At 38.9% G+C, this 19,698-nt stretch overlaps 1 long non-coding RNA gene across 1 annotated transcript in view; it reads left to right on the top strand.

Moving 5' to 3' along the window:
- The window catches only part of LOC107966796 (uncharacterized), a 220,832-nt gene that overhangs the window by 161,616 nt on the left and 39,518 nt on the right, over positions 1-19,698 (top strand). The window contains exon 2 of the long non-coding RNA XR_001706751.4: positions 15,384-15,506. This is a non-coding gene — a long non-coding RNA (uncharacterized LOC107966796). The remainder of the gene's footprint in view (positions 1-15,383; positions 15,507-19,698) is intronic.

The raw sequence follows: 19,698 nt of genomic DNA, 5'->3' as shown, positions 1-19,698 counted from the left end.
TCAACTGGAAGAAAGGGTATCAGTGATTGAAGATCAAATTAAAGAAATGAAGCGAGAAGGGAAGTTTAGAGAAAAAAGAGTAAAAAGAAACGAAGAAAGCCTCCAAGAAATATGGGACTATGTGAAAATACAAAATACAAAATCTATATCTGATTGGTGTACCTGAAAGTGACGGGGAGAATGGAACCAAGTTGGAAAACACTCTGCAGGATATTTTCCAGGAGAACTTCCCCAACCTAGCAAGGCAGGCCAACATTCAAATTCAGGAAATACAGAGAACACCACAAAGATACTCCTTGAGAAGAGCAATCCCAAGACACATAATTGTCAGGTTCACCAAGGTTGAAATGAAGCAAAAAATGTTAAGGGCAGCCAGAGAGAAAGGTCAGGTTACCCCCAGAGGGAAGCCCATCAGACTAACAGCATATCTCTCTGCAGAAACTCTACAAGCCAGAAGAGTGTGGGGGCCAATATTCAACATTCTTAAAGAAAAGAATTTTCAACCCAGAATTTCATATCCAGCCAAACTAAGCTTCCTAAGGGAAGGAGAAATAAAATCCTTTACAGATGAGCAAATGCTGAGAGATTTTGTCACCACCAGGCTTGCCTTACTAGAGCTCCTGAAGGAAGTACTAAATATGGAAAGGAAAAACCGGCACCAGCCACTGCAAAAACATACCAAATTGTAAAGACCATTGACACTATGAAGGAACTGCATCAACTAAGGAGCAAAACAACCAGCTAACATCATAATGATAGGATCAAATTCACACATAACAATATTACCTTAAATGTAAATGGATTAAATGCCCCAATTAAAAGACACAGACTGGCAAATTGGATAAAGAGTCAAGACCCGTCAGTGTGCTGTATTCAGGAGACCCATCTCATGTGCAGAGACACACATAGGCTCAAAATAACGGGATGGAGGAAGATCTACCAAGCAAATGGAAAAGAAAAAAAGGCAGGAGTTACAATCCTAGTCTCTGATAAAACAGACTTTAAACCAACAAAGATCAAAAGAGACAAAGGTGGCCATTACACAATGGTAAAGGGATCAATTCAACAAGAAGAGCTAACTATCCTAAATATATATGCACCCAATATAGGAGCACCCAGATTCATAAAGCAAGTCCTTAGAGACCTCCAAAGAGACTTAGACTCCCACACAATATTAATGGGAGACTTTAACACCCCACTGTCAACATTAGACAGATCAGTGAGACAGAAAGTTAACAAGGATACCCAGGACTTGAACTCAGCTCTGCATCAAGCAGACCTAATAGACATCTACAGAACTCTCCACCCCAAATCAACAGAATATACATTCTTCTCAGCACCACATCACACTTATTCCAAAATTGACCACATAGTTGGAAGTGAAGCACTCCTCAGGAAATGTAAAAGAACAGAAATTATAACAAACTGTCTCTCAGACCACAGTGCAATCAAACTAGAACTCAGGATTAAGAAACTCATTCAAAACAGCTCAATTACATAGAAACTGAACAACCTGCTCCTGAATGACTACTGGGTAAATAACAAAATGAAGGCAGAAATAAAGATGTTCTTTGAAACCGATGAGAACAAAGACACAACATACCAGAATCTCTGGGACACATTTAAAGCAGTGTGTAGAGGGAAATTTATAGCACTAAATGCCCACAAGAGAAAGCAGGAAAGATCTAAAATGGACACCCTAACATCACCATTAAAAGAACCAGAGAAGCAAGAGTAAACACATTCAAAATGTTACCACCACATTATATCAGTTACAAATACGCATCATCATGGAAATTGTGGGGTTACTTTGCAAAGGAAAAAAATCAAATAAATTAAAGACAAAAAACAAAAGGTAGGAATATGAGCAGTTAATGGAGTCCTAAATAATGGAATTTCGAGGGATTAGAGCACGACTAGTTATTCCTTATGATCAGGAACACACTGAGAAAGGACATCTGTAGTCAACCTTCTAAGTTTGTAGGAGATATTAACTTGTTTGAGGGAATGAAATGTCAACCAGTGAAGATAATCACAAGCCTCACAAGAAAATTAGCAGCAGAATGTCAGCAAGGGTGAATGTGAAGTGGAGTGTGAAGAAATATAATGATTCAAATTTTGATTATGAGCATGAACGTTAAACTATCAGATATGCTCATAGAAGTCCTAAAGTCACCCTGACCTAGTAAATAGCTTTACCATTTACTAATGAAGGCTGGCTGGTCATCTTTGGGAAGATCTCTGGAAGCAAACTGAAAAGAATATGATCTTGCCTGGTTTCAAAACCCCGATTCATCTGTATCTAGAAAAAAGGAAACATAAATGATCATTATGACAAGAAAAATCAATAGAACTAAAGCAGGTCCAAAGAAAGGCAATTGGAAAAATCCAGCAGATGGGGAAATATCTGGACAGTTTGAAAATTGTACTCTGATTTGGATATCTCAACACTAAAAAGAGATATTATCTTTGTCTATGAATCTGTTAGATAAACATTAAATAAGGATAATGATTTGTTTCCAAATTCCTGGAATACCAGATACCACTTGAAATGCTACTAGTAACAACAATGACAATGATGACGATGATGATGAAAATGACAACAATGATGACAGCACATAATTTTGTGCTTGATAAAGAATTCATACTTAGTGAATGCCTGTTGAATGACATGGGTCTTTTTTTTTCATATTTCCTAATATCTCAGAAGCTAAGCTTCCAGGACCTCCCTCAGGGAAAAAGGAAGACTTTTCTGGACCTGTTTAGACTCACTTTGTCATTGAATCAAGTCTCCCAGTGCAGTAGGCAGCCATGTACTGCAGCCCAAGACATCCCAGTCCTCTCGTGTATTTAATATTGTAGGATGGAGTTTGTTCATTTGGGAAATGGGAGATTCACAGTTTGGTTATTGCAATTCAGGGTTCCCAGGAAGCAGATCCTGTGATTGAGATTGACATTCAGGAGATTTTGTAGGACCTTTTGATGTCAATGCCTATGGAAGGAAGGGAAAGTAAACAGGATTGGACCAAGGGAGAAGCTGAGCTGTAATGCAGTCTCAACAGATGACTTAGCCAACTATACAGGGAGTTATGGAGACAGAGTAAAAGTACAGAGGTGTCTCAGGAGAAACTTTATTCACCATGTTAATCAGTCATTAGATGTGAGGCCCCTTGTGAAGGAGATGTGATCTTGGTAAGGTAATTTCCTTCAGCAGAGGCAATCCCCACAAAGGGCTAAAGGTGGAGTGCCAGTAGCAGTCCCAATATCTGGGGGGTAATTGGCCCTTTGTTCTCCAAGACAGACCTTGGCAGCATATCCCACTGTCCCCCATACTGGCCTCCCTCTTGACCTCCAGTTCCCATTTCTGATTTACATGGCTGAGCAGCAAGAGGCTACTACTAAGGCTCTGTTTAGTGAAAGACAATGGTTTAGTTGCCAAGTACAAGACCAGCCCTTGGGGAAATCAAGGAGCTGACAGATCTGCCATCAGTGGTCCTGGCTTCCCTTCCCAGACTCCTTTCTCCCTTTGCAATACTTTTTCCTTTTCCTGCTCCTCCCTTCCTTGCCTGGTGCACTTCTTCTCACCTCCCCCTACCTCTACCATACACACCTTTCCAGTGGAAATAATTGGATAATTTCATTCACCCAAACTTGTCAATGACAGGACTAGATTTGCATTTCAATTTAAAACAGAGTCTTAGGCTAAAAGAGTGAAACCCTTTGCAATTTCAGGCTGTCTTGGGTGAGGAGAACACTTTCCTGAATCTTAAGAATGAAGTGGTAGAGGGAGCCATCATTCCCTTGGAAAGTTAAGTGTGGTCCTGCAGACAGCTTATAAAAATTGGTGTGGCTTTTTCTGCATCTATTGAGATAATCATGTGGTTTTGGTCTTTGGCTCTGTTTATATGCTGGATTACATTTATTGATTTGCGTATATTGAACCAGCCTTGCATCCCAGGGATGAAGCCCACTTGATCATGGTGGATAAGCTTTTTGATGTGCTGCTGGATTCGGTTTGCCAGTAATTTATTGAGGATTTTTGCATCAATGTTCATCAAGGATATTGGTCTAAAATTCTCTTTTTTGGTTGTGTCTCTGCCCGGCTTTGGTATCAGAATGATGCTGGCCTCATAAAATGAGTTAGGGAGGATTCCCTCTTTTTCTATTGATTGGAATAGTTTCAGAAGGAATGGTACCAGTTCCTCCTTGTACCTCTGGTAGAATTTGGCTGTGAATCCATCTGGTCCTGGACTCTTTTTGGTTGGTAAACTATTGATTATTGCCACAATTTCAGCTCCTGTTATTGGTCTATTCAGAGATTCAACTTCTTCCTGGTTTAGTCTTGGCAGAGTGTATGTGTCGAGGAATGTATCCATTTCTTCTAGATTTTCTAGTTTATTTGCGTAGAGGTGTTTGTAGTATTCTCTGATGGTAGTTTGTATTTCTGTGGGATCGGTGGTGATATCCCCTTTATCCAAAATTCAACAACCCTTCATGCTAAAAACTCTCAATAAATTAGGTATTGATGGGACGTATTTCAAAATAATAAGAGCTATCTATGACAAACCCACAGCCAATATCATACTGAATGGGCAAAAACTGGAAGCATTCGCTTTGAAAACTGGCACAAGACAGGGATGCCCTCTCTCACCGCTCCTATTCAACATAGTGCTGGAAGTTCTGGCCAGGGCAATCGGGCAGGAGAAGGAAATAAAGGGTATTCAATTAGGAAAAGAGGAAGTCAAATTGTCCCTGTTTGCAGATGACATGATTGTTTATCTAGAAAACCCCATAGTCTCAGCCCAAAATCTCCTTAAGCTGATAAGCAACTTCAGCAAAGTCTCAGGATACAAAATCAATGTACAAAAATCACAAGCATTCCTATACACCAACAACAGACAAACAGAGAGCCAAATCATGAGTGAACTCCCATTCACAATTGCTTCAAAGAGAATAAAATACCTAGGAATCCAACTTACAAGGGATGTGAAGGACCTCTTCAAGGAGAACTACAAACCACTGCTCAATGAAATAAAAGAGGATACAAACAAATGGAAGAACATTCCATGCTCATGGGTAGGAAGAATCAATATCGTGAAAATGGCCATACTGCCCAAGGTAATTTACAGATTCAATGCCATCCCCATCAAGCTAACAATGACTTTCTTCACAGAATTGGAAAAAACTACTTTAAAGTTCATATGGAAACAAAAAAGAGCCCGCATCGCCAAGTCAATCCTAAGCCAAAAGAACAAAGCTGGAGGCATCACACTACCTGACTTCAAACTATACTACAAGGCTACAGTAACCAAAACAGCATGGTACTGGTACCAAAACAGAGATATAGATCAATGGAACAGAACAGAGCCCTCAGAAATAACGCCACTTACCTACAACTATCTGATCTTTGACAAACCTGAGAAAAACAAGCAATGGGGAAAGGATTCCCTATTTAATAAATGGTGCTGGGAAAACTGGCTAGCCATATGTAGAAAGCTGAAACTGGATCCCTTCCTTACACCTTATACAAAAATCAATTCAAGATGGATTAAAGATTTAAACGTTAGACCTAAAACCATAAAAACCCTAGAAGAAAACCTAGGCATTACCATTCAGGACATAGGCGTGGGCAAGGACTTCATGTCCAAAACACCAAAAGCAATGGCAACAAAAGCCAAAATTGACAAATGGGATCTAATTAAACTAAAGAGCTTCTGCCCAGCAAAAGAAACTACCATCAGAGTGAACAGGCAACCTACAAAATGGGAGAAAATTTTCGCAACCTACTCATCTGACAAAGGGCTAATATCCAGAATCTACAATGAACTCAAACAAATTTACAAGAAAAAAACAAACAACCCCATCAAAAAGTGGGCGAAGGACATGAACAGACACTTCTCAAAAGAAGACATTTGTGCAGCCAAAAAACACATGAAAAAATGCTCATCATCACTGGCCATCAGAGAAATGCAAATCAAAACCACAATGAGATATCATCTCACACCAGTTAGAATGGCAATCATTAAAAAGTCAGGAAACAACAGGTGCTGGAGAGGATGTGGAGAAATAGGAACACTTTGACACTGTTGGTGGGACTGTAAACTAGTTCAACCATTGTGGAAGTCAGTGTGGCGATTCCTCAAGGATCTTGAACTAGAAATACCATTTGACCCAGCCATCCCATTACTGGGTATATACCCAAATGACTACAAATCATGCTGCTATAAAGACACATGCACACGTATGTTTATTGCGGCATTATTCACAATAGCAAAGACTTGGAACCAACCCAAATGTCCAACAATGATAGACTGGATTAAGAAAATGTGGCACATATACACCATGGAATACTATGCAGCCATAAAAAATGATGAGTTCATGTCCTTTGTAGGGACATGGATGAAACTGGAAACCATCATTCTCAGTACACTATCACAAGAACAAAAAACCAAACACCGCATATTCTCACTCATAGGTGGGAATTGAACAATGAGATCACATGGACACAGAAAGGGGAATATCACACTCTGGGGACTGTGGTGGGGAGTGGGGAGGGGGGAGGGATAGCATTGGGAGATATACCTAATGCTAGATGACGAGTTAGTGGGTGCAGCACACCAGCATGGCACATGTATACATATGTAACTAACCTGCACAATGTGCACATGTACCCTAAAACTTAAAGTATAAAAAAAAATTAATTGCTATAAAAAAAAAAAGAAACAGCACACTGGGAAAGGCAAAGTATTTTGGAGCAATTAATAAACATGCAGATAATTAATTTGTATTAAAATGGGCTAATTTATCAATCTTAAAAAAAAAAAATTGGTGTGGATGGGGCCAGCAAGAGAAAGGAGAAAAATAATCTTTTTGTGGAGGTTCTTGCCTGCCAGGCATGATTGACAACTGCTGACAAAAGCAAGAGCTGGATCCCTCAGAGCGGTTACTGCTGCTGTCTAGCAACCCAGGCTAAAGAATCAAAGCAGAGATTTTTCTATCCTGAACTAAGAATCTGTCCCTGGTCAACTGCAACCAACTGGTTAGAATAAATCCAAGTAGAGAGATGGAGAATCCAGACCTCTGTTAAAATGAGGATGGTGAACTAAAGATGGCATAGAACTAAAGACAGTTTACTAGTCTTCTTTCCCATCAATGATCCCAGCTGTTCTACCTGCCAGTATTCCACTTTTTACTGGTAAGAACCTTTGATACCCTAAAAGAGGACTTTAAAAAGGAAGAATCTTAGAAGATTTTATTGATACATTGCAACCCTCTGTTGTTTCAGGCTGGGCAACTTTCTCAAAGATCTTATGTACTCAAACATGTCATAAAATTTGTGCCTTTACAGCTCCAACTAATCCTATCTTATTTGGGAAAACTCATCTGTCCCTTTAATAGTTCTTAACTTATACCATCACCAACAAATTTGGTATTGTATTTTGAAATGTTACCTACGTTTTACGTATCAGTGGGTTCTTTCCTAGAAGAAGCATGTGTAAAACAAGTGAGTTACTGAAGGAGTAGATTTGAAAAAATATTTCCAGCTGGATTCACTGTCAATTCTGCTTCACATTGTACCTCTTTATTTTCAGTATAATTCTTCTGTACCACTAGTAATTTTTTTATATTCCATTTGAATGTAAATTCCATAAAGGCAGGGATTTTTTGTTTCTTTGTTCGTAGATGTATTCCTGCACTAAGAATGGTGCCTGGAACGTAGTTAGGGAATCAGCAAATATTTGTAAAATAAAATTAATATTTCCTGTTACCATCTAAAGGCTGGAAAATTCTCAAGCTGCCTTTTGGCTTCTCAGAACATCTTATTATATCGCATCAAAATGAAACTGTCTTTGCTCCAATCTCTCTATTTGCTGATAGTGACCTAACTATTAGTTCTTTTGGTTTAGTATACCGGAAAGAGTCAACTAGGAGTTATGATTTTCAGGATTAATCAATAATTAGCTGGAGGAACATTGGGAAAGTCATGTAAATTTTCTGGGTCATTGTTTGTTCACCTGTAAAAGGTGATTTAACGATGTCTTTATGTTGTAGGATTTTGAATTGGATCAAATGGCATAGCAAACAAAAAGTTTAATGGTTAAAAGCAAGAACTCTTGATTCAGACTCAAATCCTACCTTCTCCACTTTCTAATTGTATGACCTTAGGCAAGTTATTTAATCTTTATAAGCTTTAGTTTCCACATATGTGAAATGGAGATAATTATAGTACCCCTCACATAGAATTACGGCGTAGATAAAAATAGTCAATATATGCAAAACACTTAAAACAGTGCCTGCCACATAAAAGTTCCCATAATGAATGTTAGGTATTATTACTATTAAATGTAAAACACTCTTGGAAAATTGTGAATTGCTGTACAAATGGAAGGTAATTAGATTGCCATTTTAACAGGTCATTGATGGCTCAAGCTAAAATGAATGACTAATGCTGAAATTTTAGGCCCTGTGATTAGCAAGGAATGAGCGATTTGGCATCTCTCAAATTGTACCTCATACTTGGCTATGTATTCTGCCTATTCGCAGAGCTGGCCTGTGGTGTCCATGTACAGGGAATTAACTGTTACATTTATTCACAGTGACTTTGCCTTTCTGAGTTCTGTCGTCATCTACCTGTGTTGATGTTGGATGACTCAATTAACTGAATTGATTCTGAGTTTTGTCACTTGCAAAATGGGAGCAATAACAGCTTACTGCCTTTTTCAGAGGGTTAGTGAGAGGCCCAAATAAGATACTCACTATTCAAATATGAGATAGAGTCATTTTTTGCTGATTCTCCCTGACATTTTGATAGAACTTTAACTGTCCTGCTCTACAAAAATAGTGGGCTGTTCAAACACTTTTTCTATCTAGACTCCCCTTTCATCAAAGTTGAAAACAGACCCAGTAAGTGGTCCAAGAAGCTACAGCTCAGTTCAAATAGACTGTATGGGCAGGGGTAGTAGAGAAAGGCTTACTGACTAAACATTCAGGCTGAATGACCAATCTCAGAACAGTAGAGTGTTTGCAAATAGCCAAGTGGTCTAATTGGCTTAGTTTGGAAAGTTTAGTATATTAAACTCCTTACTGAATTAATGCACTTACATTCTTATTATGGTCCATAAATATGAATTTTATAGAGTTTGGAAACTGGAGGTAGAATATGGAAGAGATTCAGGAAATGTCATTATTATTATTATTGAGATAGAGTCTCACTCTGTCACCCAGGCTGGAATGCAGTGGTGCGATCTTGGCTCACTGCAACCTATGCCTTCTGGGTTCAAGCTATTCTTGTGCTTCAGCTTCCCGAGTAGCTGGGACTATAGGAACGCACCACTATGCCCAGCTAATTTTTTGTATTTTTTTTTTTTAGTAGAGATGGGGTTTCGCCATGTTGGCCAGGCTGGTCTTGAACTTCTGGCCTCAAGCAATCTGCCTGCCTCGGCCTCCCAAAGTGCTGGGATTACAGGGATGAGCCACTACGCCTGGCCTGTTTTTATTTTTGTTTCAAATCCTGGTGAACTTCTGCTTTTGGCTATGATGGAATAACTGGTATTGGATTGTTCCTCCTGTGGTAAGCAATCATAAGACTGGACAAAATGTGTGAAGGAACTATTGTCAAACATTGGAAAACAGGCAGTACAAACCATGATCCCTGAGAGAAACTCATGAGGTAAGTCCCACGCTGGTGCAGCTTTCTGCCTAGGGACATTTTCCCAGCCACGGTGCAGGGAGCTGTGATCTAAGCAAAGTATAGTAGTCCTGCTGAGCTGAGGAAACCTAGATCAGAGTTTGGGGTATCTGAAGTGCCTGGAGTCTGCAAAGTAGGGCACCAGAGTCGAGAAGCAACACAGAATAGTGGGGAGGTCTTGAAGGGACTTCTCCCTAAGTTTTTGGCTGAGGATTGCAATCATGTATTCAGGGAAAGACTGCACAAGGCTTACCACGCAACTGTGAATAAGAGCAGAGAAAGTAAAGGTTGAGAAGAACTAAGTAATGCTGGAGATCCTCCGCAGCCACAGTGGAGGGACATCATTAACATCTTGTTACCACCTCAAGAATCCAGCTTTGACACCACAAGGGCCACGCCCTAAGAGTAATGCCCCATGCCTTAGGGTAAAGCCTGCTTTCTCAATCTTCTATACAAAAGCCTAATATCAATCTTTCACAAGATGCACAGTTGAGGAGCTTTCCACACATCCACCCCAACAAAATATAAAGCCAAACCTACACAAGTTCAAGGTGGTCAGCCAGAAATTGATCTGCCTGTGAGAACAAAAACAAGATTCTTTCTCAGAAGATAACAGAATGCAGAGTTTCTACCATGTATTATGAACATTACCCAATATACGAAAAGATTACTAGATATGTAAAGAAACAGGAAAATGTGATCCATAGTCAAGAACAAAAGAAATCAATGAAACTATGTCTTAATAAGTGAGTAGATAGGGAATTTCAGCAGAGAAATGGAAATATATATATATATATATATATATATATATATATATGAAGCAGCTATTATCAAACATTGGGAAAAAGGCAACACAAATCATGATCCCTAAGAGAAACTCATGAAGTATACCTCACATTGTTGTCTTTCTGCCTAGGAAAATCTCGACATTGAACTCCACATTCAGTTCACTCCAGAACTGAAAGTCTTCTCTAATATGAAACACAGAAATAAACTAATTTGAATAAAAATAAGTAGAGCTTAAGAATGGCATGTTTAAAGTGAGGAACAAAAGCAAAGAAGAAACAAATAAAAACCTTGTTAGCCCACAATTCTATATCCAGTGAAAATATATTTCAATAACTAGGGTGAAATAAAGACATTTTCAGATAAGTAAAAGCTTAAAGAATTCATCACTAACACACCTGCAACATGAGACAAGCTAAATTCTTTAGGCTAATAGGAAAGGATACAGAAGGAAAGTCATATTTAAGGGAGGAAAGACAAGCTCCAGAAATGGTAAATAAGAGGTACATTTACAAGAAAATATTATTCGTTCTCATAACTTTCTTAAAAGTGAGCTGATTACTAAAGCAAAATTAATAATGTTGTAATTGGATTTTACAACGTTTATGGAAATAAAAGATATGGCAATGATAGCACGAAGAAACAGAATTATACTGTTGGAAGTTGATTACGGACTGGAGACAAAAATTTATAATACATAATCTGACACAGGATTATATCCAGAATATATAAATACTTCTTATAGCTCAATAGTAAGAAGTCAAACAACCCAATAAAAAAGAGCAGATTTGGACACTACAGAAGAAGACATACAGATAAGCCAACAAGCACATGAACACATGCTCAACATCTTTCATCATTAGGGAAATGCAATTTAAAACAAGAGGGACATTCTCTGACAAACCCACTAGAATGAGTATAATTAAAAAGATTGACAACAGCAAATGTTGGTGAGGATCTAGAGCAACCAGAATTGATGTAAAATGATACAATCTTTTTGGGGAACACTTTGGTAGTTTCTTATAAAGTTATGCATACACTTATCATCAATTCCTCTTCTAGGTATTTGCCCAGAGAACTGAAAGCATATGTCCTCACAGGCTTGTATACATTTGTTTTGGCAGCTTTGCTTAAAATAGTCAAAAACTGAAAATCATCCAAATGTTCATCAAAAGGGGGAATGGATAAACAAATTATGGTGCAGCCACTGAATGATTTTCAGCAATAAGAAGGAACAAGTATCAACATACACAACAAGATGGATAAATGTCAAAGGCTTATGCTGAGCTAAAGAAGCCAGGCACAAAAGAGTATTTACCATATGATTCCATTTATATCAAACTTCAGAACAGGCACAATTAATCTCTATTGATAGAAAACAGATCAATGGTTGCCTGGAGCCAGGCGTGGGTGGTTGCCTGGAGCCAGGCGTGGGTGGATGCCTGCAGAGAGACATAAGGGAACTTTTTGGGTGATGAAATGTTCTATATTTGTCTTTACTAGGGTGGAGGTTTCACAAATTATACATTTGTCAAAAATCATTGAACTGTACCCTTAAAATGGGTACAGTTTACATTATGTGAGTTATACCTCAATAAAGATGGTTTAAAAATTGACATGGTCACGATATTGTGGGTTGCTGTCACATGGCATTTATACTTTTGGACATAGCTCTAGATACTCATGTCACCCAAAAATCCAGGTGAAGATAAAGGAATAATAACAAGAAAAAGGAAAAAGAGAAAATAAAAAGTACAGTTTATAGTTTCTAAATTCTTGTTAGCTTAGAAATACAATGACAGGCCAGGCGCAGTGGCTCACGCCTCTAATTCCAGCACTTTAGGAGGCTGAGGTAGGTGGATCACTTGAGGTCAGAAGTTCAAGACCAGTCTGACTAACATGGTGAAACCCTGTCTCTACTAAAAATACAAAAATTAGTCATGTGTGGTGGCATGTGCCTGTAATCCTGGCTATTTGGGAGGCTGAGGCAAGAGAATTGCTTGAACCTGGGAGGAGGAGGTTGTAGTGAGCCGAGATTGTGCCACTGAACTCTAGCCTGGGCAACAGAGTGAGACTCTGTCTCAAAAAAAAAAAAATATATATATATATATATGGATATATATGTGTATATATATGTGTATATATATGTATATCCATATATATATATGTATACACACACACATATATATATGTATACACATTGGATATATATATATATCCAATGACATGCTATATAATATTCGAAGGGTAGGAAACGGCTGTTGAATGGTGATGGGAAAGTGTATTAATTCATTCTCACTCTCATGGTGCTATGAAGAAATACTTGAGACTGGGTAATATATAAAGGAAAGAGGTTTAACTGACTCACAGTTAAGCATGGTTGGGGAGGCCTCAGGAAACTTACAATCATGGCAGAAGGAGAACTGCAAACACGTCCTTCTTCACATGGCAGCAGGAAAGAGAAGTCCTGAACAAAAGAGGGAAAATCCCATTATAAAATCATCAGATCTCATGAGAACTCACTCACTATCATGAGAACAGCATGAGGGTAACTGCCCCCATGATTCAATTACCTCCCGCCGGGTCCGTCCCAAGACATGTGGGGAACAATTTCAGATGAGATTGGGTGGGGACACAGCCAAACCATATCAGAAAGTTAGTTTATTCAAGTGAATGTGGGAAACACCTTCTGGAAATAGAAAAACTGGCATCCTATCCTGGTGTGTACCATCACATAAAAAGCAATAAATCCATGATTATCAACTTTATATGAATTAGAAGAGAGCTAAATGCACTCAACATTAAAACTCTGCTGAATAGAACTGGCTTTTGAATGACTCACCACGCTTGTCATCCCTTGGGCCATCATTTATAGACATTGTGCTATCAAAGAACTGAAGAGATTCATACAGAGATTAACAGATATCCTCTTAGTAGAAGGTGGGCAGCAAGGGAGTTTAATGCAGTTGTGTTTAAAAAGAGGCTATTCTGAAGTATAAAAAAGTGAATCCAATGAAGGAGATTTCAGGAACAATGGAGCCCAGTGAGGTGGGCCTAGTTTTCATCACCCTGGATCTCATATCACCATAAGCAAGCTTTTCTCCCTATTTGCAGAGGCCAGGAGGTGTTTTTCTCATCTGGTAAACATGTTTATTTTGGTAAACAAAATAAACAATTTGCATTTCCTTGGAAAAAATCCCATTATTTAAAGACGTTTTGGATTTTACCTTTTAACCACTCAAAAAAAAAAAAAAAGTTACACATGAAAAAAGACAAATGAGACAATCAACCAATTAAAATGTATTAAAATGCATTAAATGTATTAAAATGTATGGCCCTAATAATTTAAAGCCTTACTAGAATAAATAAAATGTAAAAGCAAAGAAAATATGTATAGGGACATGTGAATACTACTAAGTGAACATTGAATAGTATTCAGAAATCATTGTTAAAAATGTTTAGGTGTGATGACGGATTTGGGCTTTTGTTTTTAAAAAGTCATTTTTATGTACATACTGACATATTTATAGATGAAATAATGTAATGTGTGGCATTTGCCACTATATAATACCGTATATAGTGGCAAATGGGGAGGAGAACTATAAAACTTTGACTTAATATCAGATTCTTAAGGGAAAATAGCTCATGGGATTAATTATTATGGGTAAGTGTGAAAGTTTATTCTAGTGTGATGCTCTGGGAAACAGCTTTGGTGTTTCCTCTTCAAGCATTTGAAGCATGCTCCTAACCAGAGCCATAGAACAATATCAAGAGCCCTCATAGCATTTTATTCTTTGGTTCAGAACTGCCTTATGCTCCACTGCCTTTTCCTTTTGCCCATGACACTCAGTCTCCATCTTTCTTGGCTTACAGCTGGCTACCCTGTCTTTCCCGTTGCTGATTCCAGGTTGATGGCTCTGATTAAGCCTTGGCACTTCCTTGGCACGCTGTTTCCGGCATGGACTCCTTTATCTCTGCATACACCCCAACCACAGCCAAGTGGCACGATGTTCTCCAATGTTCCCAACCTCCTGGGTAAAACACTGGAAGAAGCTCCAAAGAACTTGTCTGTTTGACAGTGTAGAAAGGAAACTGATGTAAATACATAGTTTTCACATCTAACCATCAGAATCGAAAGAGAAAAGAGTGACACTATAGGTGCATTACAATTTCACTGAGGAGTTGGATAAGCAGAATTACAGATACCACAGGAACATTCCTGGAAACTGATTAAATTCACTTTCTAGTTATACTTTGAATTTCATCAGAATGCTATAAATTGTCATTTAAAAACCACAGTTCAAGTAATATAATATTTTTCAAACTGCAGGACATGTTCCTTTCATGGGTTGCGAAATTAATTTAATAGGCAGCCAAAAACATTTTTAACAGACTAGACTAGACTAGTCTGGAAGGAAATAAATGGAAAATATTAAAGTGAATCATACATAGTAAGAGTGAATATACTTTCTGTAGAACTTTTGTTTTAGTTTAGCAAGTGTGTGTGTGTGTGTGTGTGTGTGTGTGTTGTCACAGTATAAAATCAATTTCTTACTGTGGCCATTTCCAAAAATATTTGAAAATCCTTATGTAATGAATTTCTATATACGATAGCAAAAAACCAAAAGGATTCAGGGGGCAAAAAAGGTAACTCTGAAGGAAAATTTCTGTCAAAACAAAATCCTGATAATTCAATAACTAACTTGTTACCCGAATCAGAGAGATAATCCATGCCAACCAGTCAGAAACCGTAAATAACCTGGCAGAAGGAACAGGCTACTAGATGTCATCTGATTTGTTCTTTTTGTGTGGTTTTGCTGACTATGTTTTCCTGTTGAATTTAAAAGGCCCCACTCATTTTTGTTACTTGGTAACTGCCATTTTCAGACTAGCTTTTGTCTGTTTCTAGATGCAGCCTGCAGGACACCAGCTGACAGTGGAAGGACTGAGGAAGGTTGTATAATTTTGTGCAAGGTCCACCACAAATCCAGCTGAAGAACTGCTCCAAAGTTTAGGTCATGGCAAGAACAAGGTAAGATGACATTAGTCACTCAAACACAGACTCAAGCTGCAACAACTAATGCTCCTATGAGATTGGCTATATGCCAAAGTCATATTTGGCCAAAGAATATATGCCCTTTGAAATCCCAGCAGGCATAGACCTACAAATTCTCAGCTAATGAGATGTTCATTCATTTTTACAGCTCCAGGGTGGAGAAAACAATTTCCCCCTTGCCAAATTTTTCTTTTATGTAAAACTTTAAATAAGAACTAAGAGATTTCACAGTGTCTGCAAACCTGGAAGTTTTTAATACAAATCCTCTAAAAGTTTGTGTCACTCACAGCTTCTTGCTGGTTTTTTTTTTTTTTTTTTTTTTTTTTAGAGCCTCCTCAAAATGGACTTGCATATTCCCCTTCTAGAAGGAGTAGATTATTCAAACCCTTTAAATCAAAGCTGGGCATGGTAGCTCATGCCTGTAATCCCAGCACTTTGGGAGGCTGAGGCGGGCGGATCACTTGAGATTAGGAGTTTGAGACCAGCCTGGCCAACGTGGTGAAACCTTGTTTCTACTAAAAATACAAAAATTAGCCAGCATGGTGGCGGGCAGCTGTAATCCCACCTATTTGGGAGGCTGAGGCAGGAGAATTGCTTGAACCCAGAAGGCAGAGGCTACAGTGAGCCGAGATTGCACCCCTGTACTCCAGCCTGGGTGACAGAGCAAGAATTCATCTCATAACAAAAACCAAAACCAAAACCAAAAACAACAAACTCTTTAATTCAAGAGGTGAATCCTGAATCCCCATCTGGAAGGTTGTGGGAGGGCATAATTGTGATAGAGAATCTATCTCAAAATGACATTTGGGAAATGAAATGTTCAAATTCTGACCAAGGGGGTCAGAAGGGAATAAGTCTGAAAGTCTTAAAAGGGGAAGGTGGGGTGGGGAACACAATTGGAGTGAAATCACAAGAAATGTGAAATGTACTTATCAGTTGGCTTCACAATGTGCTCTTATTGGTTGCGTGTCCCTGGGCACCAAGGAGGCCAGGCCTACCATATTGAAAGCAGAATGGAGGGGAGCTCAGCATGGCTCCTCTGAGTAGTCACAAGTGATTCATACAGGCCCAGCTGGGACCCCAAGAAGAAGGGAGAGGTTGCAGTAGTGTGGACACTGTGGGTTTCCAGGAACCATAGCAATCCACAGCTCCAGCTCAACAATGATGCAAACCAGGACCTTGCCAAGCTGTCTTCTCCCAGAGAACAGAGTCTGCTCAGGCTTATGTTCTTGCCTCATTGCAAGTTTCAAATGAGGTGACAAGAATGGCATCTGGAACATTTCCTGGCAGAGAGGGCATTTCTCCCCTCCCCTCTCCCAGAGCTTGTTCCTTTTCTTACCTCTCTCTGTTCCTGCTTCACACTGAAAGAGGCTGGCAATGAAATGAGACCAAACCTTCGTTCAAATACAGCCTCGCTACTTGCTTGCTTAGAGCAAATCACTGGACTCCTGTAAGCCTCAGTTTCCTCAGCAATAAAAGTAAGAGATAATAACACTTACCTTATAGAGTTGTATGAGGATTGGGAGAATGTACATAATGTGCTCTACAAACATTCAACACTCAAAGTCAGGGCTTCTCAACTTTGTACTTTAATAATTCGGCCAGGTCATTCTTTGTTGTAGGGAGCTGTCTTGTGCATTGTAGGATGTGTAACAGCATCCCTGATCTCTACAAACAGGATACTAGTAGTACCTTCCCTCTCCTCGCCACAGTGTGACAACCAAGAATGCCTCTAGATATTGCCAAAGATCCCCTGAGGGCAAAATCAGGCCTGGTTGACTATGACTTCCATCTTGTTTTCCTTTCTCTCTCTCTCTGTCTGTCTCTCTCTCTGTCTCGGAGTCTTGGGAAAGCGAACTGTCATGTTATGAACAGCCCAGATCAGAAGTAACTAATGTCCTAAGCAAATAGCTAGCAAGCACCTGAGGCTTGCCTGCAGCCAAGTGAGTGACTTTGGAAAAGGACCTTTACTCGGTTGAGCCCTGAGATGACTGCAGCCCTAGATGATGCACTGATTACAGCCTTTGACAGATCCCGAGTTAGAGGCACTCAGCTAAGCCATGCCCCTGCTCCTGACCCACAGAAACTCTGAGATAATAAATGCTTATTCTTTTAAGCTGCTAAGTTTTGGGGTCATTTGTAATGCAGCCATAGGTAACTAAGACAAGGACCAACAATGATTAAGTAATATATCAGTGTTGAATGGGAAGCAGATGAGTCAGGTGGAGTCTATGCACGTAAGAGATCTCAGAGGTGACCCCACAGGCAGATTCTGAGGTTTCCATGGTATTGGGTGGGGAGGACATTTACATTCTTGCATCAGTATTGTTTGGTTGTCCCATATATATTTAGTGCTCTTTCTGTATATGACTTATTGAAACATCCCCTTTATCTTTGTAGGGCTGTGGCTTACCATTTAAAAATGTTAAACGAAATGTCTCTTATTCTAAATTAATTTTATCCTCTTATTCACTGTATATGAATACATTATTCTTGGCTATCATCAGTGCTATACTAGTTGGTGTTCTCATTTTCCTAAACATGTTTTATTATAAATGTAACGAATAATTAATATAAAGAAATTGAAACAGTGGGGGAAAGCAGAATTTTTATGAGAATTAACCATTGTTAACAATTTAGTATGTATCTTTCCAGATATTTTCCATGAAACACAATTATGCCACATAAATACATATTTTTTTTTCAAGATTCTTTTGTTTCAAGGGATAGAAACCAAAGCAAACTGGCTTAAGCATAAAGATTTACTTGGCTTGGATAAGCAAAATTCTGGAAGCATATGAGTAGAGTTACCTACCTTGGAGATGATTGAAGCCAGGACTAGAACATCCCCAGGAATCATTCTTTTTTTTTTTTTTTTTTTTTAGACGGAGTCTCGCTCTGTCGCCCAGGCTGGAGTGCAGTGGCGCAATCTCGGCTCACTGAGGAATCATTCTTTTTGTCTCTCATCTCTATGTCTCAAGGTGTGTTGGCTTCATTCTCCCACATTGGGTTTTCCATGAGTCAAGGATGTGGCCAGCATCTCCTGGCTCTGAGTCTCTTACAACTTTATGACTGAAGTAAAAAGGGGTGTTGGTCTCCCAGCTTGAAAAATCCCAGGGAATGTTTCTGATTGGTTTAGCCTGTTGATTAACCACTCCAGTCAAGGGTGTGAGGTATTATGAGAAGCTGAGCTGGAGTCACATGTCTAATCTATTGCTGGAGAAGGTTACTAGACAAAGTAGGGGAAGCAGAGCTTGGCAGCCAATAACAATAGGCACCTATCACAATCTTTTATCCAAGTATTATCATGATGTGCATCATTAGTCTCAATTTGTTTTAATAAGTAAATTACATATCACAGGCTTCTTTACATATGAACATATATTATGCTCAGTCTATTCAACAATCTACACTCAATAGCACAGAAATATGAACTGTTTTAGTTTTTTTCTCCAATCATTTATTTCAACCATATTCCATGAAATCTCCCTTTCCTGCCCTTAAGAATATCTTGGGCAGATCTCATAGCTTTCTGGTTACTTTTTATTATTAAAATGTGCTTTCCTATCTAGAGTAGTTTAAAAACTAAATCTTATATCCAATATGATGTTCATTCTCTTTCTCAAACCACCAGGCCAGGGTAAGCTTCAGGAAGGGGCTTGAGGTAAAGAAGGGCATGGCTCACCTTTTCACTTCTCCTGCCTTCCCTCTTCTGTGGTTGGAGTGAGAAGGAGGGAGAATAAGAAAGACATGTGTCTTTATATTTATGTGACTGTTGTGGGATGAACTGCATTCCCCTAAAATTTGTATATTGAAGCCCTAACTTCCGGTACCTCGGGTTGTGACTATATTTGGAAATAGGGCCTTAAATGAGGTGATTAAGTTAAAATGAGACCATCAAGGTGGACCCTAATTCAACCTGACTGGTTTCTTTGTAAGAACAGGAAATATGGTCATAAAAAGAGATACCTTGCATGCATGCCCACAAGGATGACCATCTAAAGCAAGCTAGAGAGGCCGCAGAGGAAACCAGCCCTTGATTAGTTCCAGTCTCCAGAAATGTGAGAAAATAAATTTCTGTTTTTTAAGTCATTGGTCCTCAACCTTTTTGGCACCAGGGACTGGTTTCCTGAAAGACAATTTTTCCACGGATGGGAGGCAGGGATGG

The sequence above is a fragment of the Pan troglodytes genome, chromosome 8 (assembly GCF_028858775.2).
Source record: "Pan troglodytes isolate AG18354 chromosome 8, NHGRI_mPanTro3-v2.0_pri, whole genome shotgun sequence".
Classification (NCBI taxonomy): Eukaryota; Metazoa; Chordata; class Mammalia; order Primates; family Hominidae; genus Pan; species Pan troglodytes.
This window is presented reverse-complemented; position numbering and strand designations above follow the sequence as displayed.